This window comes from Brassica napus, unplaced genomic scaffold (assembly GCF_020379485.1).
Source record: "Brassica napus cultivar Da-Ae unplaced genomic scaffold, Da-Ae ScsIHWf_2632;HRSCAF=3384, whole genome shotgun sequence".
Lineage (NCBI taxonomy): Eukaryota > Viridiplantae > Streptophyta > Magnoliopsida > Brassicales > Brassicaceae > Brassica > Brassica napus.
In genome coordinates this window covers 207,816-231,055 of record NW_026015932.1, presented here as the reverse complement: position 1 = coordinate 231,055, position 23,240 = coordinate 207,816, and the positions used below count along the sequence as shown (strand labels likewise).

The 23,240-nt window shown below is 36.6% G+C and overlaps 2 pseudogenes; both read left to right on the top strand.

The window, feature by feature from the left end:
• Positions 1 to 11,597: 11,597 nt before the first annotated feature.
• LOC125601704 lies at positions 11,598 to 14,493 on the top strand (annotated as a pseudogene).
• Positions 14,494 to 20,483: 5,990 nt separating this feature from the next.
• On the top strand, positions 20,484 to 22,388 carry LOC106432936 (annotated as a pseudogene).
• Positions 22,389 to 23,240: the final 852 nt, after the last annotated feature.

Sequence of the window (23,240 nt, the reverse complement as noted above, 5' to 3'; positions counted from 1 at the left end):
TTTCGTCGTAAACGACTCGTTACGTTTACGACGAAATATATTCCTCGTAAAGCGCAGGGAAAGGATTCGTCGTAAACGCCACGTAAGACTTCGTCGTAAAGCCCACGTAATTATTTCGATGTAAAGCACACGTAAATACTTTCGTTGTAAATCACTCGTAAACATTTCGATGTAAAATCCTCGTAAATATTTCGATGTTAATCACTCGTAAACATTCGATGTAAACTCCATGTAATGTTTACGAGGAGTTTACATCGTTTCTTATTATATTATTATTAATAGATTTTAATAGATTTTAATTTATATTTAATATTCAGAATTTAAAATAATTTAAATTTTAAACAAAATATGAAATTGGAAAACATATTTTAAAAAGTCATACAATAATATTTAAATTCATAATACAAACAGAAAAAAAAACTACATATTGTCGAAGTAGTTGGTGGGGTTGCTCGGCTGTTGACGGGTTGGATCGGACTCTTGGGGATCTCGTGGTGGCATTCCAAGAGCGGCTCGTCTCTCACTCAACATTCTCTGCATAACCGGGTTTCCCACGGCCATCACGTCTAGCAAATCCTCAAGAGAGTCTAAACGAACCTGCTGGCTATCCATTTGAGCCTTCTGGCTATCCATTTGAGCCTTCATCTGAGCAGTCTCTTCATCCCGTCTCGAAGTGTATGACGAAGTTGCCCTTGCAACTTCGTTAACAGAGCCTATACCGACTATCCGTCCCTTCTTTTTAGGAGCCACCTATAAAATCAAAACATATATTAATATAGTTAATTATGTTAAAATATTTAAAATAATGTAAACTAAAATTTTAAGTTACCTCTTCGAAGATTCTGTCGACCTCTTGGGTGGACAATGTGACTGGTAATCCATCGGGAGACTCCTGGGTTAGTTGCGTCTCCCGTTCTTCAATCCGACCAGCCACTGTTCGGAAGAGTTTCTCAGATGCAGGATCCACAAAAACTCCGTCGGATGTGGCGTGAGTCATCTTGAATAGGTCAGACAGAGAAGGTAAGACTCCCGTCTTCTCGAACTACAAAAAAAAATTAAATTAAATATTATAAATTATATTAATTGAATATTTTAAAATATATATTTAAAACAAAACTTACAGCTTCTAGACGGACTCCTGCATGAGGTTTTTGTCCGGTTCTGTGAAGCATGGGCAAATGACCATCTTTATCCTTCGTCCTTCGAGAAGCCGAGCACGAATTGGCCTTTCTGATCGAAGAGGGGTGCTCCCAATAGGCGATGAGGCCATCCCACACATCCGTCGTGAGCTCAGTGGGCTTTCCCTCATACCCGTAGATCTCCCACTTGTCCTTCCAATCAGAGACTGTGTTGCAGAGGCGTATCTTTGCCTTTGCAACGAATTCCGCCTTCACCCTCTCGGTGATTCCCAAAGACCAATGCCACTTTTGCTGAAACATAAAAATTTTGAAAAAATTACAATTAATAATAAATATTAAAATATATATATATATATATATATATATATATTTAAAAGTGAAAATTTAATTAAATTTAAAAATCTTACCGCAAAACATTTAAACCACGTGATCTTAACGTGATTTGGTGTCTTGCTCCAGTTCGGGTATGCCCCGTCGTAGTAACCCTTAATCGTCGCCGAAACGCTCCGGCTAACACGGTTGTTAGCCCCAAACCTGAAAAAAAAACAATTTAACCGTTACAAAATAAAAATTAATTAAATTTTAAAGTAATAAAAATTAATAACTTACCAATAAGTTCCTCGGGGTCTATCGGGGTCTAGAACATCCAAACCCTCCCGTCCAGGCTGGGCAAGCAAATCCTCCACCGTATATCTCGCGAAGGGAGCATATGAAGGCACACGCAAATCCGGATGAACTGCACCTTCTGGGACAGGCTCAGGTGCAGCCGCTGGAGGAGGAGGTGGAGGCATCTGCGGTGGAAGAGGAGGACTCGAAAAAACTCTCTGAGAAGTCTGAGAGTCTGGAACTGCATCGGAAGACGATGGACCGGAAGAAGATGTACCGGAACCATCGCCAAACAACTGGGCATAAGTAGGTGCTGCTGGTTTCCTTCTAGGAGCCATCTAAAAAAATTTAAATAAATTTAATCAATTATGACGACATAATTAAAAAATTATTCCGTTACCTAACTAATCACCTAAACTATAGGATTCCGTCATCTAACTAATCACCTAAACTAATTATCTAAATAATCACCTAAACTAATTACCTAACTAATTAATAACCTAAACTAACTTAAAAAAAAAAAAAAGGAGGGAAGAGAATGTACCTTAGGGAGAGGAGAGGAGTTTGGGAGGAATGGACGAGGCAGCCTCGTCTCGGCGTCCCAATATATAGAAAATGTTTCGTCGTAAACGCGACGTAACATTACGACGAAGTTACCAGGCCCGCGTTTTTTCATTTACGACGAAGTTACCAGGCCCGCGTTTTTCGATTTACGACGAAATTACGTCGAAACATCGGTTTACGACGAATTTACAAGGCCCACGTTTACGACGAAGTTACCAGGCCCGCGTTTTTCCATTTACGACGAAATTACGTGGAATAGATAAACATTTACGACGATTTTACGACCCTTAACCCTAAACACCGAGAATAAAATCCCTAAACCCCAAAGTCACATATCATCTAACATCATATCTCTTCTTCTCTACTACTTTGTGCTATTTCTCCAACTTAAACTCTAAAACCCTAAAACTCCAAATAATTTTTTTAAAATTAACACAAATACATATTATATAAAACAACATTTGTTACACATACATTAGGATGGTAAAAAAAACAATATTTCTTTAAACATACGTTACAATAGAGAAATATATTACATCACTCTAAATCGTTTTCGTTCTCATCAATATTACATCACTCTAAATCATTTTCGTTCTCATCACTATCATTACAATCATCATCGTCGCTTCTCTCGAACTCGTCTTCACGTGCTTCATCTGTCGCATCTTCGGGAATATCTTCATATTGAAAGTTTTGCGGGTCGATCAAAAGGATTTCATCAGTTGGTTGTTCTGGTACCTCAACTTCATTGATAGCGTCTTCTTCTTGCAAGGGCGGTTCTTCTCCAGCGACAATGCGTCCACGAGGTGTAATTTTGATAGCAGCTAACCAGTTTATCCCGGAAGTTCGAAGCCGAGGATAAGGAAGGAAGCTTACTTGCTCGGCTTGTGAAGCTAAAATGAAAGGCTCAAATTTGTTGTATCTTCTCCCAAAATTGACATCCACAACACCAAATTTGTTATACCGAATCCCTCGGTTCACAACAGGATCGAACCATTCACATTTGAAGAGGACGCATTTTAGCTTCAATAACCCCGGAAATTCCACTTCAATAATCTCCTGCAAGATCCCGTAAAAGTCCGTTTCACCTTTCACACATATTCCGTAGTTACTCGTTGCCCGATGTCTCCCATACTCGTATGTGTGAAAGGTAAATCCTCGTGTGAAATACATAGGTGATGTGGTGACCTTTGCAACTGGACCTTGAACCAATTCGTGAAACCATACGGGATAATAAGGATCGTCATAATCAACCTGCAAAAGCAGTTATTCTTAATTAATATTGAAGTATCAAAACACTTACTTAATTAATCAATGTATGAGATATATTACGTACCTGTGATTTTAACCACTTGACAAAGTGCTTATCTTTACGTGTGTCCACATCAGTTGCAGATATTCCTGGTATTGCTTCTTCAACTTGAGATACAAACATGCTGCAAATTAAACAAATAATCAAGTCATACATAATTAACTGCAATTCATATAATTAACATTCACAAAAATATTTACCTTTCAAAGTAACGGGTCACTGCATCCTCGCAGTTGAGAAGAATATAAGTGTGGGCACTATGTTTATCCTCTTCACATGACCACCATACTTCTTTCGTTTTACCACCAAACCGTGCAATTTCGCAGAAAATGTCAGGAACACCATCAATTGGATATGATGTCGGTACTCCACCATCATCATATCTTCTAGGAACTCTTTTCCTCGTACGAACAGTTGGAGCAAAGTAGTATGATGTGAAGTTAGATGTTTCGGCTGTCAAACTTCCCGCAACTATTGAACCTTCCACCTTTGCAAGATTTCTTGCTTTCCCCTTCAAATGTTTTATCTGTCGCTCATACGGATACATCCATCCGTTGTGAACAGGTGCTTCATACGGTAGGTGGACAACTAGATGCTCCATGACGTCAAAAAAATGAAGGAGGAAATATCTTCTCCAGGTTGCACAATATGATCGGAATGTTATGATGAAGTTGTTCGATGACTTCTTCCTTGAACGTACGTGTGCTGAGATCTCTGAAAAAAGCGCCGATGGCTGTATATTGCAAAAGTAATCAAATTAATAACATTTCATAACATATGTATATATATTAACGTTTTATAATTACCTGCAAGTGCTTCATGGACATTTGCTGGAAGGAGCTCGGCAAAAGCAAATGGAAGTAGTCGTTGCATAAACACATGACAATCATGACTCTTCATTCCGGAGAACTTTTGACCTCGTTCAACACATCTTGACAGATTTGAAACATAACCATCAGGAAACTTAACTTCTGATGCAACCCAGTCAAACAAGGTTGTTTTGGCTTCTGATGACAACCGGAAGATGGGAACAGGAACGTTTCCATTGCTCTTGATATGTAACTCACTTCTTGAGCAAATATCAGGTAAGTCCATCCTTGACTTTTTGTTATCTTTTGTCTTCCCAGGGACGTTAAGTAATGTATTCATGATGTTCTCAAAAAAGTTCTTCTCAATATGCATGACATCCAGATTGTGGCGTAAGAGAAGATCCTTCCAATAGGGTAGCTCCCAAAATATACTCTTCTTATGCCAATTGTGAGACACACCATATCCATCAGGCATATTTCCAGGAACATGCCAATTTCCTCCAACTTTAACTGTTTCCTGAGCTCCGTAATAATCAATGTCTGCTTCGATCTGCTGGCCGGTGAGATATGGAGGAGGACCGTCTCTGACAATTTTTTTGTGCCGAAACAATGTCTTATTTCTTCTGTACGGATGGGCAAGTGGAAGAAAGCGACGATGACAGTCAAACCAACAACTCTTCCTACCATTCTTCAGTTGAAAAGCATCCGTCGATCCAAGACAATATGGACAAGATAATCTTCCATGTGTTGTCCAGCCAGACAACATCCCATAAGCAGGGAAATCACTTATCGTCCACAGCAGAACTGCTCGCATCGTAAAATTGTTTTTCAAGGAACAATCGTACGTCCTCACCCCTTCTGACCACAATTGCTTTAGCTCTTCTATCAACGGTTGAAGAAAAACATCAAGAGACCGTTTTGGATGCTTCGGCCCATGGATTAATATGGTCAAAAATAGAAATTCTTGTTCCATGCACATATCCGGCGGTAAATTGTACGGCGTAAGAATGACTACAAAGAATATTGTCTACCAGACATTCCAAATGGACTAAATCCATCGGTGCATAACCCAAGATAGACATTCCGAATATTTGTAGCAAAATATGCGTGTACCTTGTTGAAATGTTTCCACGCTCTTGCGTCTGATGGATGTGCAACCTCACAATCTCTCTGGACATGTTCCGCATGCCACCTCATCGATGCAGCAGTCCTCTCAGATTGATATAATCTTTTCAATCTGTCTGTAATTGGTAGGTACCACATCCTTTGGTACGGTACCCTATTCCTCCCACGGCCTTGCGGTTTGAATCGTGGTTTTTTGCAGAATCGACACTCTTCTAACTTGTCATCTTCTTTCCAGTAGATCATGCAGTTGTCGATGCAAACATCAATCATCTCCGAAGGCAACCCAAGACTATAAACCAATTTCTGAATCTCATAATAAGATTCAGCAGACACGTTGTCTTCTGGCAAATACTCTTTAAACAACTCCGCCCATGCATCCATGCAATTCTCAGGTAAATTATGATCCGTTTTAATATTCATCATCCTAGCTGCTAGAGACAATTTAGAGAGACCTTCTCTACAACCAGTGTAGATTGGTTGATTTGCAGCATCTAGCATTTCATAAAACCTTTTTGCATCCAAATTAGGTTCTTCTACATTTCCAGTTCCATCAGCTATTGTTGTAGTTGTTTCTAAAAATGCATCACTAATCATATCTTGAACCCTATCATGATCTACCATCTGCTCATGATCTTGATGATAATTATATTCATTATGCAAATGATTCGGTTCTTCACTATGATGACCATCCTCAAAATTATTATTACTACTACTAGCTTCATTTCCCCCATAACCCTCTCCATGTTGATACCAAATGTAGTACTGTGGTGTAAATCCTCTGTTTACTAAATGCTTCCATACAGTTTCACTACGTGCAAATTTTGAATTCTTGCATTTCCGACAGGGGCAGAACATCTTACCGCTTTCCTGTGTGATCGGTGTACAGCCCGCCTGGTGCATGAATGTCTCTAGCCCGCTCAGAAATGCGTTCGTCACCCTCCCGTCGGAATCTTTGTGCAAATACATCCAACTCCGTAACTCGTAAATACTACCGCCACCGGCCATTTTTTTCTTAGATTTTTTTTTGAAATCTTTTTTTTTCGGATTTTTTTTTTTTCCGTTTGTGTGTTGTGAGGAAGAGAGTTGTGGGAAATGACATATATATAGAGAAATTTTCGAGTTGGGTAGTTGAAATATAACAACGATTTTACAAGGAATATTTTACATGGATTTTACATGGTTTTAACATATTATTTACAACGACTTTACGACGAAATTAGGTAAGTTAAAGCACATTGAATACACGTTTTCACCTAAATATAACGGTAACATGCTTCGTTGTAATGTCGATGTAATGATTACGACGTATTTCTCATTCCACGTACATTCGTCGTAAACTTACATGGAGTTTACGACGAAATCAGTTCGTCGTAAATTTACATGGCGTTTACGACGAAAGTTAGATTCCTCGTAATTTCGTTGTAAAGACCATGTAAATTTACGACGAAATATTTTCGTCGTAAATGTTCGTTGTTATGGGCATGTTTTCTTGTATGTTTTTCTTTTATTTTTTGGTAAAAGGTATACGTTAGCTTACAAAAAGGCAGTATATGTTAAAATATCAGGACTTTAGAAGACATCCTATTTGATCATATCCTCCAAACAAACAGAAACATGAATTTTGAGATATCCAGTGCCGTCTCGAATTTTTCACGGGTCATGTTAAATAAATTATTTAACTATATATTTAATGATGTAATAAAATAGTTTTAAAGTTTATAACTCTATTTATATATTTTACATCTCTTTTAAAGTTATAAACTCTAAATTTAGTAATATATCTAAAATTTTAAAGTTTTAGACCATAATTTATATATTTAGTTTTAAAAAGTTTTTAATTTTTTAATTTTTTAAATTTATAGATTCACACTTGTTCAACCATTCTATTTGCTCGTGCTATTAGACGGTCCTTCGAGGTATCTTTTCAAACATTGCCCGGGCCTGAGGTCATTAGGAGTAGCCCTGGGACGGATCCGGATATCCGAGAAATTTAGGGTATCCGGATCCGTGGATTTAATATCCGGATCCGGATTCGTGGTTTCCGGATATCCGGGTTTTGGATATCCATCACGATATTCTATTATCCGCGAATATCCGGATCCGGATCCGTCAAAATAATTAAAAATAATTTTTTTAACAAAAATACTAATTTTTTAATATAATACATAAATTAAATATTTATAAATATATTTATATATGTTTATAATATTGTAAAAACTAAAATATAATATTATAAGATTAATTCATGCATAAATATCAATATATCAAATATAAATATTAATAAAATTTAAAAATTTAATGTATGTTAAAAATACGGATCCGGATCCGGATATCCGGACCTAAAAATTAAGATATTCGGATCCGGATTCGGTTTGCACGGATCCAAGATTTTACTATCCGGATTCGGATCCGAGCACCCCGAATATCCTATTTTCGGAGCGGATCCGGAGCGGATCTCGGATCGAATCCGGATCTCGGATAATAAGTACCAGGCCTAATTAGGAGTCTAGCTATGTTCGAAGATCATAGTTTACCAAAAAAGAAACGAAATATATATTTACAATTAACTACTGAAGTTTGGATGTTTTTCTTTTTTGAACTTTAGCGAAGTTCGGATGTTTTCTATACAGAGAGGGTTGTTTCATGCCATATATGCGTTCTCGTGATTCTCGCTTTTATTTTTGCTATATTTTAGTAATAATATGTAAGCACGAAAACAATGTTTCTTGTATTAATTTTTCCTTTCTATCAATATTTTCGTCTTTCTTTTAATTAATTTCCATATCAATTTTTGGAACTTTCATAATCATTTTTCAAGGAATAAAAACAAGTGAGAATTTGTAAAATAACCAAAAAAAAAAACTTAAATTTAGATTTTTAGAGAGAAGGTAGAAAGAGATAGAAAGGAAAATGAAGAGAGATAATGGAGTTTTGGTTAGTTATTTAGTTTATATTTTTTTTTAGTTATTGGGCAATTTCCAAGAAAAACAAACAAACGATAGGAACAAGTCTTGTTCTAAAACGCGGTGCCGAGAGCCGCGTAATCGCCGAAAAGTTGTGGGGCTGGCCAGAGCCGCCTGGATTAGGCTGTAATCGGCCAAAAAATTGGATATTGTGGAAAAACTTCGGTTTTCTTCATTTAAATTCTTCAAATCGAATAATATTTCTTAGATTCATCAATACTTAGTACATATTTAGCAAAAGAATGAAGAAATCACCGTAAAAACGACAAAAGGCAGCCCCATGTTTAGGGTTCAAAGTTGTGTCACAAGAAAGGAAGAAGATGAAAAGAAAATATATTTTTATCCTTCATTAAAACTGAGTTTTAAGAAATGACCAAAAATAGGCAATAGAGATTAGAACCCGGCCCTACTTTGGGCAATAATATAGTCATTAGACCACTTTAGGTTTTTTGTAATTTTCTTAAGTTATCTAGTATATATACTTATAAAATAAATAAAAGTTCAAAAATTTTGCCCCGTATAATTTCGATTAATCCATGGTTTTCTTGTTAGGCGCTAGACCCAACCCGATCGCCCGACTAGCGCCGAGTTCTCGAACGGGGGAATACGTTAGATAACTGTAGTAAAAGAAAGTAAAAACCAGAAATTATAGTATTTTATAAATAAAACAAACACACAAATGAGGTAAAGTAATCTTTAATAATTTTTGAAGATAGATATGCGTAAATGTTTGGGTGAATTTGATCAATATTTATAAGAGACCCCAAAATAAAGAATATAGCCATAGTAAAGTTGAAGTCATGCGATGTGACAATTAGAGCCAAATCTTGACATTTTTCGCCTTGCATTCGCGTGTGCGTGAAGATAAGGAGAGTGGCATATTTCTATTGTAACCATTAGCTTACTATATTCATGTAACTGGAAACACAACGTTTTTTGTAAGTGTATTACACGATAGGCAACACTATACTATAATATATATGATGTAGTATAGACACCGCAAAAGCTAAAGAGACCATTAGCCTAGGTGTTTCTGGGGCGCGAAGGTGGGCTCCAATTCAATAAGATAAACCTTATAGTAGTGGTGACCATAAAAGGCTTGAAAGTGTTGGACTGTACTATATACGAGACATATATATGCTAACATGACATATAAGGACAATAAGGGTGTAAATTTTAGTATACTATATGTGATATAGTATAGTCTGCCGATGTTGCTATGTGAAAACATTTTGTTGGAGAAGGCATAACAAGTGGTTCAAGCGAAGGCGACTATAGTGGATATGTTTGTACAATAGTAACCAACGGTGTATTCTAACGGCAAACAAACTATGATATGTATACAGTGCATAGTATAGTTACCAACATAACATCACAGCTCACCTACGAAATTCCAGTCCATATGGAGAAAAAGTAATCACGCATGGGGTATATCGGGTATGAAATGTGTTATTTGTAGATAGATGAAACATAGAATAAAACTTGTGAACTTAAAGAGCTCCCAATTGGTTGAATATACTATAAATGACGTTAGTATACAAACAAAATGGCAGGTATGGCCATTTTACAAAATGGCAGGTATAGCCATAAAACTTTTGAGCTTAAGGAGCTCCAAATTGTTGGAATCTACTATAGATGACTTTAGTAGACAAACTAAAATGTCGTGTATGCATGTTTGATAAACTATACTATATTATAAATTATATAGTAGAGTAATGAAATTAACACAAAAGTACATACTCTATACTTAATTATTTGTTGCATATTCTACATAGTAAATCTGCGTATTTGGTATTGTGTGGGAATTAACATATGAAAAAATGGAGTCTACCACTAAAATAGAATGTTGTGTGTATCTTCTTACAAAAGGTGCACAATTAATACAAAGGGATTGAACCGCAGTTGACACAATCAAGATCAACATGGGTGACTTTGGCTGGCCTGTTGGAGACGGATCCACGTGAGTGGCCTTATGCGGTAACATAGCAGACTGTGTCTAGCCTTCTGCGATACACGGTCTAGCCTTGTGCGATACAAGAGGCAACAGCAACTCTGACCCCAGTAATGCAACCTACAAAATATAAGAATAAATTAGCATTTTCAAACTATACCAACAGTATAGTATTGTCCCCATCTAAGCAAACAAATGTTACTTGTCTGAAATTAAAATTTCCATACTATTAGATACTGGTCCATAGTGTAGTCTTGTCTTACACCCACATTTGCAACATTCAACGTTTAAATGGCTACTTACAGTTATGGACTCAGTCACACCATGACTAGGGAAAACTCGAGGGGCGTTGGATGCTGACATGTCTACGATTGGGTGTGTAGGCTGGTCAGGCGCTAGCAGGACTGATACCACAGGCGCCCTATCAGGGGCATTAACTGGCGAAAAAGTACCACCTGGTCATTTTTTTGAATGCTGGTTGCAGCCTCATCGCGTGTCCGAGTAGTCGCAGCCTGAAAGATATATAAAGTATGTAGTCACTGCACACATCAACATCAACATAGACGAGTCCTGACCTAGTTACAATGTGAGATGGGGTTACACAATTCATATACACAGCTAGTATAGAACAGAACATATGTAAATGAATACAATAAAAGATTCCATAGTACTAAGACATGCTATGTAATATAGTACCAATGGGTACATGTACCTACGCGAGGAATGTAATAGACTCATAATAGTAGAAATTCTATAGCAATACAGATGAATAAACCAAATTGTTAGTGTTTGAGTCCAATCATATCTTTAAAAGCATGCAACACAATTCAGTCGCTACTATACTATCTCACATGTTACTATAGTATAGTTTTGTTCGCTTACAATATACATCACTATCTCCAACCCCGAAACTTGGATATACAATCTCTGCATAAACTACCCCGAAACTTAGATATACAATCTCTGCATAAACTACTGACACAGACATGCAAATCTTTCATTTTTTTCTGGGGATACATAAAAATAACAGCAAAAGGTAAAATTTGAAATAGATGTTAGGTTATCTTCTTATTATAGCCGTCATACACTTCTTTCATCGATCTGCAAAATCAAAGTCGTTGTTGAGTGAATTACAATGTCAGTGTTGCCGAAAATGGCTCTCAACCTAGAATTCTAGTCAATCCAAACCGGACTTACCGTTGCGTGGTAACTTGTGCTTCATCGATCTTCAAAGATTTGTGTCAAAGTGAAAGAAATCTTTTGATTGAAGAAGAAAAGTAGAGATCAAACCTTTTTCATGCGCAGAGATAAAGATATATATTGTTGTCACTTTTTAATATGGTTAATTTTGGTTTTCCTTATGTATATGCAAAATCCAATTCCCCTAAATGTTTTTTTTTTTAACTTTGCTTGTCATCGGAGTCATCCATCACACAGAATCTCTCTCTTACCAAATCCGCCATTAACAAAGAAGGAGAGAGAAACGTAGTCAGAGATCGAGCTTCTACTTATAGTATAAAAACCCTTAGATTCCTTCTCTAAAAAAAACCCACACCTCGAACTCTCCAACAATGCTCCCACCTTCCTCTTCCTCTGTTTTCTCGAGAATCCTCGCCACTTTCTTCTTCGTCTAAGAGAACATCCATTCTTGTTTGCTTTCTCCTCATTGCTTGCTATGGAACTTGGTAAATCTCGATTCTACTCTTATTCTATAGCTGGAAGTGATTATCCAGACGCCATACCCAAACCTTTCTCTTCCTCTGTTTTCTTGTTTATAAACTTTTGAAAATCTTGAAACTTTCAATCACAATGTTGAGTGCATCATCTTCCTTTGCTCCTGCATCAGCTGCTGCTATGACCATGGCTTCTTCACCACTCGTCTCCAGATTTGCCGCTCATCGTACTACTCTCAGGTGATCCATCTCTTTCACTTATATATATATATATATATATATATATGTATTGAAAGATGGGATCTTTTGTGGTAGCAAGATCCGCCATTAGGATACATTGGTTTATGTTGTTTACGATCATCAGGTATGATCTTCCTTGTTCTTCTGGGATTCAAATGAAGACGAGGAACCCTTCTCCATACCCTCTCTTTCTCAATCAGCTTAATAACGACGGACCAAGAACCAAATCTTACAAAGAGGTTTTACTTTGCGAGAACCACACAATGATTCTTGAATCAACCATATGAATTGAGAATAAAGAGTTATTGATGTTTTGGCATTTAGCAGCATAAGGTTTTACTCATGTGTTTGCTCTTTTCTTGGTTTACAGGTCATCAAGCCCTTCCGCCAAATGTTTGCTCGAGAGATCTCTTCTCAATCCAATGACTCTGATATTTCTATTGCTAAGGTATATGTATATATAAGAACTTAAAAAACTCTTGGTGATGTGTCATGAGTTCTATTTTTGTCACACCCTTGAGAAGCTTTATTTTTACTCATCTTTTTTATTGGAAATGGACTCAACAGGTTCTCTTGTACATTGCTGCTGAAGACGAAGCCTTCTTGGCTTTTAACCGAGACATGGATGCTCGTTTTTCATGAGAGAGAGGGAAACTATCCAAGACAAGACAGATTCTGAGGAGGAGCTGGAAACTGATCCTAGCGAGACAGATTCCGAGGAGGAGCAGCTGTTGCAGTTAGATGGAAAGAGTATAACCGAATGGCTAAGCGCACTAGACGCAATTTCCAAACAAGTAGAGGCAGAGTTAGTCTCACGAGGCATCAACAGCTGCAACTCTGTTCAAGTCCTCGAAGCTGTAAACACAGTCCTCTTCGACACGAGAGGCTTCAAGAGGACATCAGCATGCTTTGATGAAGACCCCAAGGATTCCTACCTTCACTCTGTACTTAACTCTAGATGCGGCACTGGTAAAAAACACTCCCCCCCCCCCCCCCCCCCCCCCCCCCCTCTTTAGCTTTGTCACTGTCTCTAATCTTATCTTTTCAATGTGCAGCCTTCTTGTTCAGTGTAATATACATTGAAGTTTGCCAGCGCCTCGGTGTGCCTATCTTGGGAGCTAAGGTTGGGGAAGAGTTTTTGGTTTGGCCTAAGACTGAGAATCCTGAAGAACTTTTTGAAGTTGCAACTTCAGGAAAGAGCTTGTTTGCTATTGTCAATGGAAAGTGCGTTGATGATCCTAAATCAATGGCATCAGATCTAACCGGAAAGTCGCTTCTGGGTCTTGATGTTGCAACAAACAGAGACATTATAGGGATTGCTCTTGCCAATTTGTTTGTAAGTCCCTATCACCTATAAACTAAACTAGACACTCTTTAAATTCAAAAGATTGATACAGATTCTATTTTAGAGGGTTCATTGGAAACGTGCTTCGAAGCCAACACCTGGACAAATGCTGACTGCTCCTCTTAGTGAACTTAACAACTTCAGGATTTCTAATATTCCATTGTTGCGGCCTCAAGATCTTAGGTACTAAAAGACTTCTCTCTCTCTCTATATGAAGGGGATGATTAGCCTTTGATTTATTCATCTTAACATATTCGGTTTGTGGTGATGAGGGAAGGTTGGCTATTGCGGCTGCAGAAAGGCTGTTGATGTTGGATCCTAATAACTGGCGAGTTCGAAGAGACCTTGGGATGATGCACTACTACGTCAGGTAAACACCTTCTAAGACAATATAGATTATAGTTGCTTGTTGGTTTAGTTTTGATGGAATGGTGAATTGTTGGAGCAGGCAATGTAGAGAGGCGATTATAGAGCTGAGCATATGTATAGCCTCCTTTGAGATTGAGGAAGAAGAAGCAAAAGAGTTGAAGCTTTTTGTTGAGAAACTTCATCGACTCTTTTCATTGATGTCTTCTCCCTTGGACTCTGATCGCTTGGCCGTTCGTTGAAAACGCTCTATCTCTCTCTCTCTACTCCACTTGTAAATACTCTCTTTCTATTAGTCTCTGTTGTGTTGTTAGAAAGACCCTTTTGTGGATGGGAGACATGGAACTTTTGGTTGTGTGAAACTCTTCCACTTTCTTCCGATCATGAATAATAAACAGTTGATTCCCCAGAGTAAGCAGTCCTAAACTAACTGCATTGAAATCCTTTATTTTTGGAAAATGGTTTATCATGTTTTGACACTCGGCCTTTGAACCTAGACCAGTATCTATATAACTATAATCATTTCCAAACCAATTTTGTTTCCTAAATTAAATTTAAACTAAAAGTTTTTCCTAAATTAGATTTAAACCAATTATCAGGATTGTACTTCTACTGTGTATCCAATCAAAAAAAAAAAAAAATATGTGAATTGTAATGGAAATGTTTTGTGGTCGTTTTCTCCATGTACAATCATGAGAAAACGTTCTGGTTTACTGCACAGAGTAGAAGCTAGTGAATTAGTGAATTATGAATGATTAGCATATAAAGATAACTGAACTTAGGGCATTAACAGTGGGGGTTTCTAGTCTTGTTTCTACACAATAAATAATTAAAAAAGTCAAAAAGTATGAAAGAGAGACCGGAAACACGAGGTCTAAGTTGAGACCAGCAAAATTTATTAATTTATAGAGATTATTAATTTATCGACTATTAATTTATAGAGGTTTTACTAAGTAAAACTTCTATAAATTAATAAAACTTCTATAAATTAATAATGTTGGGACTTTGAAATTTTATTAATTTATAAAGATATTAATTTATAAAAGTTTCCTTATTTAGATTTCTTATTTTAAGATATATTTATTCTACGATAAGAAAAATATTTAATTTTAGTGTATAAACATTAATTGTTATTTTTTGAAATTTGACATTTATATTAATTTTATTATATTATATGGTGTATATAATTTATATTACATAGAGCTTAAATGTGGTTTTAGATATAATATTACTAAATCTCATCAAAATATGTATTAATTATTAAGAAAATATAAAAATAATTCTATTGTGAATATAAAAGCCAATATAATAATAGATTCTTACTTATATAAAATATGTATACATATAAATTATTAATTTATAATTTTAATGGGACCATATATTTACATTGAATTTTCTAAAAAGTTATTATCTTATTATTTTATCGATTTGTGTCAAATTTTGAACCGGTCCAAGTTGGGACCGGCGAAATTTATTAATTTATAGAGATTATTAATTTATCGAGTATTAATTTATAGAGGTTCTACTGTACTTAGTTTTTGAAATGAACACATATCTAGAATAGGAAAAACACAAAATCTGTGCATGCATCTAGTCATCCATCTGGTCATGCATGCATAGAAAACAAAAAAATGGCAATATTGACCTCGAGACACCAAGTTTGAAGTATGCAACACTTTGTTTGAACCGAGATCTGTCGATAAACTAGTAAAGAGAGGGGACGAGAACTCGTCGGTAGGTCGAGACAAAGACGTTTATTAGATCAAGGATTCGTTCGGTTGTATTATAAAAGGGGAAAGAAATGGTGAAAAGTAAACCGGCGAAAGCTAGTTCGCCGGAAGGTACAAGTTGGCGAGAGTAAGATATAAAACCCTAATTTCTAGCCGAAAGTATGTGTAGTGATTTGCGAATCCCTTTCTCGTTGCTTCTTTCATTCCCCTTATATAGGCGATCGGTCGATGACCTAATTTGTCTTTGCTTGTTGGGCTTTCAGTCGATTAGGCCAAGATGTCGGGCCGCTGGTTCGAGTCATCGAGCCGTCCTCTTCCAGTCGCTCGCTCGATCGACTTAAAGTAGTCTTGAGCCGAATCGACGACTTTCGAGCCGACGAGCCGAATCTTTTCCACGGGGTCATGGCTCAGGGCAGTTACCAGGTTTAGCTTAAATAGCTCACTTTGCAAATATAGATAGAGATATAAACTAATCAGTGTGTATCTTTGTGATGGATTGTGTTAATTCTTTGCCGAAAACATATGAAAATTGTTAGCCATCTTAATAGAACAGAACCAGTGAATCAGCAATGTACTATACCACCTGACATGATAGTATAGTGTGATTTATATACATATGCGCTTCCATGATTGTCTTGGATGGTGTGAAAACTTACTATGTGTCACTTGCAGCGAAGACATACAGTTGCAGCCTTCTCGACCTTCACCCTTGACCAACTCCCGTAATGATATGTTGGATGGAACCCCTTTGTGCTTTCTCTACTCATATGCTACTCATAAGTTTTCGGTTTTACTAAGCTTTGCTACTAATATCCCCATATTTATTGTGGCGTGCATCTCAATTTGTGTATTATTTTCGGAAGTTATGTATGGTTAAGTACAACACTAACGACTTGTTTATCAATTGCCATTCATTTATAACAGTATTTTTCCTATTGTGCGTCTAACTTATGCTTTTTAGCAGCCAAACTAGACTTCTAGATAAATGTTTTTGTCTCTTTTTCTAATGCTTATTCGAACACCATACCTAATTTCAGGTTTCCTATGTATTATATACCAGCTGTGTCATTTCTATACACATTCGACCACCCTATATGACACAATGGCGGCGTCATTTACGTACCCTAGTGAACTAAGTAGGTAGGATGTTTTGTTTACGTTAGTAGATGCTATGATACATACATTTATAGTATATTATCGGCTAACCTTCTGTCCCGTCTTGGGTTATTTTATATCCCAAATTGTGCAACATCATATCTAACTCGCTCATTTTTTCTTGTTTTTTTTTTGTTTTTCTTCTTCATTCACCTCGATCCTATTATTGTCACCAATACTATTACTGATTGTTTTGTCGCCGCCGCCATTTTCTCTTCGACCATTGTCACTACTTGTCATCTCTTCTACCTCGAGTGTAGATTCTTTTCCTCCTCCCACCACATATTCTTCTTTTTTACGTTACGTAGCAACAACAACATCTCTTCATCTGCCGCTCTTATTTATACCTTCACTTTTACTGCTATCAGTTACAAAATGATCTAAGAAGATAAACTAAATTGTATTTTTTTTTGTTTCATTCTATTATGCTTGGTAGCATAAGAAATTTGGTAGAAGCTCTGGTGTTTTTCTGCTTCGACTAACATGTACATTATATAGTCTAGAATATTATTGCTGGTGTGGTGTTTTTGTTAACGTTTGTAACATGTTTCTTTTTTCACTGTGTATATTTGTATTAGTGGTTCGAATATATTATATGGTTTATAGTATAGTATATTTCAGCCATGTTTGTAACATAATGTGATGTGCATATACTCACGCGCACGAGAGTGGAATGAGAAAAATGTCAAGATTTGGCTCTAATTGTCACATCAACAAACTATCAAATGCGTTGGTTACCCAAAAATAGAAAACCAAATCTAACAAGATACTATTGTGACTAGATTACTAACTATTTTGTCGTATTATGTCATATTAACTTACGCAAATATTACATGAGCAAAATATAATACTTTCTCAATTCCATAAAAAAGGTCATTTTAATATTTTTTTCTTATAACAAAATGAATGTTATAGAATTTCAATATAACTTATAGTTATTTTTATTTTGATGTTAATTGCAAATTTCAATGATTTTATAAATAATTTTATTTATCTAAAATAATATTGGTTAAATAAATGTAACTAATAATTAAATGAATTTCAATCATTTTTAAATATGTGTGGAAAATGTCAAATCGACACTATTTGTGAAATGGAGTAAATATCTTTTAAGTTTGGATCCTTGTTCGATCGGAACTACGCTAGGCACTAGTCGAGCTGTAATCCTGGGCCTAGCGAATTACGAAAAAAATAGGTATTAAGCGGAGTATACGCGATGACTAGTTTAATTATTATTTTATTTTATTATAATATTCAAATTAAATATAAAATATAAAGATATTAGAATTTAATAGTTTTTGTATGTTATTATTGAAATTCATTTATTGGTTTTAGAAAAGTGAATTGTTAGCAATACAATTGAAACACAAATTAATCTAGACTAGTTTTTGAATTTTTATTATATGCATATAATATATATATATATATATATATATATATATATATTAATATATTAACATATGTGTAATAGTACAAAGAATTAATTGTTTTCTAGTGGCCAAGGCATTCGCTCTTGCGCTGAATAACCCGTGTTTGACACGCCTCCTATCTAGATTTTATTTATTTCGCATTATAAATAGTAAGATAGACAAAAGTCCCACATCACTTACACACGAAAAGAAAGGTCAAATCTTACTCAGTGGCGGACCCAACAGGGAAATTATATGGGGTCATAAGTTGTGAATTTTTTTAAAAAGTAATAGAAAGGGACGATGGGAGGAATTGAACCCGGTATCTGTGGGATCAATGTTGAACTATTCTACCACTGGACCACAGTTACTTAATAACGATGATCTACAAACGGAAATGTATAGGATTTTTGTGGTGTCAATTGACCCCACATCCTCTCAAATGGGTCCGACTCTGATCTTACTCTGGGTCCGATTGGTAATGGCTTGGTAATGGCTGTAGCTTTAAAATTTTTGTTGTAGAAAAAAATCTGTAGATTTTTTGCTGTGGCTTTAAATTTTATTGCTGTAGAATTTTATGAAAGCACTAAAAAATTGCTTTGGATATTTGGCTCAGCAGAGCACTTGTACAGCTGTAGGTTATTTCTAGAGCTGTGGTTTCAAAAAAAAATTTAAAGCTTGATTGCTCTGAATTTGGTGCTTTAGAAATAAATATGGCTGTGGACAGCACCTACAACAACTACCAATCACCCCCTCCATATATAAAGTATACATGTAAAGAAAATGGTAATGTATTTGGGTTTCAGACTTTATAGAAAGCCCAATAAATACTTTCCTAGTTTAACATTTAGGCCTATTCCATCCTTAACTGGACTGGTTAGTTTGTCAATGGACCGATTAATCGGTTAAATGGCCCGAGTAATTAGTTTCCGATTTTGTGGGCTAAAATCACCGCGGATGATGTCTAGATAGCGAATAGTCGACGCCTAGGCGGGTAGGGGTCTAGGCGTCTGCGTTTTCGAAGAGGGGGTTGGACTAGTAGTTTATATTGTAACATCAACTAGTTTGCTTCACTAGATACATACATGCAATTGAATGATTATTTCTATTGATGATCTCTAATACATAACTGATGTAAACTGAGAACTTCATTGCTAGTTTGGCGGGTCTTGTCCAACTCGGAACTTTTAGGTGAGGATTGGTCGAGTTCTGCACTACAGAAGATAATTGTGGTGTATGTGCTGCATAGCTGCACTTTTGCAATATTAACCTTTTATTTTTATATGAGGATTACCAAAAAACTTTTGTCTCTGAATTACTATGTAAATTGTTCATACCGAAGCTCAAAATCCAAATTAGCCAAATAGTATATACTTATTTTAATTGGCAATTCTCTCGAATAACATTTTTTAAGTTTTTGTTACGAAAATAGCCCTAAAAAAAAGAAAATAACAAAAATAGTCCATTTTTATTTTGAAAATTTTAATATTTATTTTGTATTTTTAAAAATTTGAAATTATATCCCTAAAACTCCACCCCTTAACTCTAAACCCTAAGTCTAGATTAGTTAACCCCAAGGTAAAAATACATTTTTACCCTTTAATAAAACTTATTTTGGTCATTTTCTTCGTTGAAAATTATTTTTGTGACAAAAACTTAAAAAATACCACCGCAAGGAATTTCTTTATTTTAATCTGAAATGGTATTACTATCACTACTTTTAGTCATTTACCTAATTTATAAAGCTTACAAATACACAACAAATTCAAACACTTCGAGAGAACCATCAAATAATAATATCATCGTACATATAAAACTAGTAGGCCTAGAAACCAGAGTGTAGATTACAATTTACAAGTTCACACTTCCTCAGAAAAATAGAAACGATTACATTCACATAAGTACATAACTACCAGCGAATCAAAGAATAATCCTAGCTTCACATCAAATAAAAATTTCACAAAAATATGTATTGACTTTTCCATTTCATAATTATTATTATATAGCCCCACACTGGCACTCATCTTCCTCAGTCCTCACAGGCTTCAACGTGTAGGTGAAGAAAGCAAAAACAAAAAAAAAAACAAAGCAGTGCAATGTACTCTGTTTCTTCCTCTTCCTTCATCTCTACATTCTCTCCTAAACCTTCTCTTCATCTTCGCCACTCATCTTCCTCTCGTCTTCTTCCCCGTATCAACTCCACCTTCGTAGAAGAACGATCTCCGATCAGTAAACCAAGCGAAAACTATGTTCCTCCACCGAGCAAACATAAGAAACTCTACTCTCAGACTAACCGCAACTCAGTTGTATCTCCGGCGAAACTCCGACCAGAAACGACTCTCGTAACAGCTCTCTTCACCACCGTCGAAGACGTAATCAACACATTCATCGATCCACCGTCACGTCCCTTCCGTAGATCCAAAACACGTTCTCTCAGGTAACTTCGCTCCTGTTCTCGACGAGCTTCCTCCAACGGAATGTGAGATCATCCACGGCTCTCTTCCTCCGTCTCTTGACGGCGCTTACATCCGTAACGGCCCGAACCCACAGTTTCTCCCTCGTGGCCCTTACCACCTATTCGACGGTGACGGCATGCTTCACGCGATTCGTAACAGTAATGGTAAAGCCACGCTCTGTAGTAGATACGTCAAGACTTATAAGTACAACGTCGAGAAACAAGCCGGAGCTCAGGTGATCCCTAACGTGTTTTCCGGATTTAACGGCGTGACGGCTTCGGTTGCACGTGGAGCTTTAACGGCGTTTAGGGTTTTAGCGGGACAGTATAATCCGGTTAACGGCATTGGTTTGGCTAATACGAGTCTAGCTTTCTTCTGTAACCGTCTCTTCGCTTTAGGAGAATCTGATTTACCGTACGCCGTACGATTAACGGACACTGGAGATATTGAAACGATCGGGCGGTTCGATTTCGACGGGAAGTTAGAGATGAGCATGACAGCTCACCCGAAAACCGATCCTCAAACCGGAGACACGTTCGCTTTCCGGTACAGTCCGGTTCCACCGTTTTTAACGTTTTTCCGGTTTGATTCAACCGGAAAGAAACAAAGAGACGTTCCGGTTTACTCCTTGACGTCTCCATCGTTTGTTCACGACTTCGCGATCACGAAGAGGCCCGCAATATTCGCGGAGATTCAGATCGTGATGAGGATGAATATAATGGATCTGGTGCTCGAGGGGGGATCTCCGGTTGGTGCTGACAACCGGAAAACGCCGCGTCTCGGAGTGATTCCTCGTTACGCCGGCGATGATTCGGAGATGAAATGGTTTGAAGTTCCTGGATTCAACATCATTCACGCTATCAATGCTTGGGATGAAAACGATGGAAACACCGTCGTTTTGATCGCTCCGAACGTTATGTCCATCGAGCATACGTTAGAGAGGATGGATCTCGTTCACGCCTTGGTGGAGAAGGTGAAGATCGATCTCGTCACCGGTATCGTGACACTTCATCCGATCTCCGCGAGGAACCTCGATTTCGCGGTGATCAATCCGGCGTTTCTCGGGAGACGGAGCCGTTACGTGTACGCGGCAATCGGAGATCCGATGCCGAAGATCTCCGGAGTGGTGAATCTCGACGTGAGTAAAGGAGATCGGGATGATTGCACTGTGGCGCGTTGAATGTACGATCCAGGCTGTTACGGCGGCGAACCGTTTTTCGTAGCGAGGGATCCTGGTGATCAGGAGGCAGAGGAGGATGACGGTTACGTGGTCACATACGTTCACGATGAGGTGGCTGGAGAGTCGAAGTTTTTGGTGATGGACGCGAAGTCGCCGGAGCTTGAAATCGTCGCGGCCGTGAGGTTGCCGCGAAGGGTTCCGTACGGATTCCACGGACTATTTGTAAAGGAGAGCGACATTAATAAGCTTTAACTAAAACAAAGGATTAAGTGTTTAATCACGCTCCGTTTAATGGAGACAAAGCACATATAGTGTTGTTATATTTGAAACATTATAGTATACATAATTTGGCGGTGGTAGTTTGTATATAGAATTATCAAACTTTTATGTTCTCTAGGCATCAAAGATGAATTTCGCAAAACAGTTCTTTTTTCATGTAAAATCTAACACAAATGTTTTTTTTTTCTTTTTTGAAACTGAATCCAACAAAAATGTTTCAAATGTTATATTAAGACGATAATATTAGAAGATATTAAGTGACTTTTTTTGTTATTTGATGTTTTAAAACTTGAACATAAACTTTTTAGAAAAATCCTCAACAAAAAAATTATTTTATACATTTCAGTTAATGATAAAAAAACTATATGATATAAATGATCATAAAACACAAAATTTTAAGAAAATTTATATTAAAATGATTTTACCTAAAAATAAAAAAAAATGTCAAATAATAAAAACAGAAGAAATTCAGCATTACAAAAATATATATGAGAAAATAAATTTGTTTACTCGTGATAAGTAAAAACATAAAACTCTATTCTCTTCCAATATAGAATAAGTTGGAAGAGAAAAAAATGTAATTCTATTTGAATCACAATTCGATATTTTTCCATGAATTTGTTAGTACATTTGGAAGGCAATGACAAATTCTTTAATAGGAAAATCATATTTCGAGTTGATATTCTTCAACATTTTTTTGAGGCAGAATGTTAGTAATAGATCTAATTAAAAAGGTGGACGCAGGATTTCCACTACAATTATTGAGACAACATTCCCAACGTGTTAAATTAGTGTTTCATGGATCGATAATGGCAATGTTAGTGACCTAAGGTGGAGTCTGAAAGATCAAATGGTACTAATTATTCATTCAGACTACATGCGTTCGACGTAAATCTTTCAGTCTTACACATTGAGATGGAAAAATCATTTTGGCAACT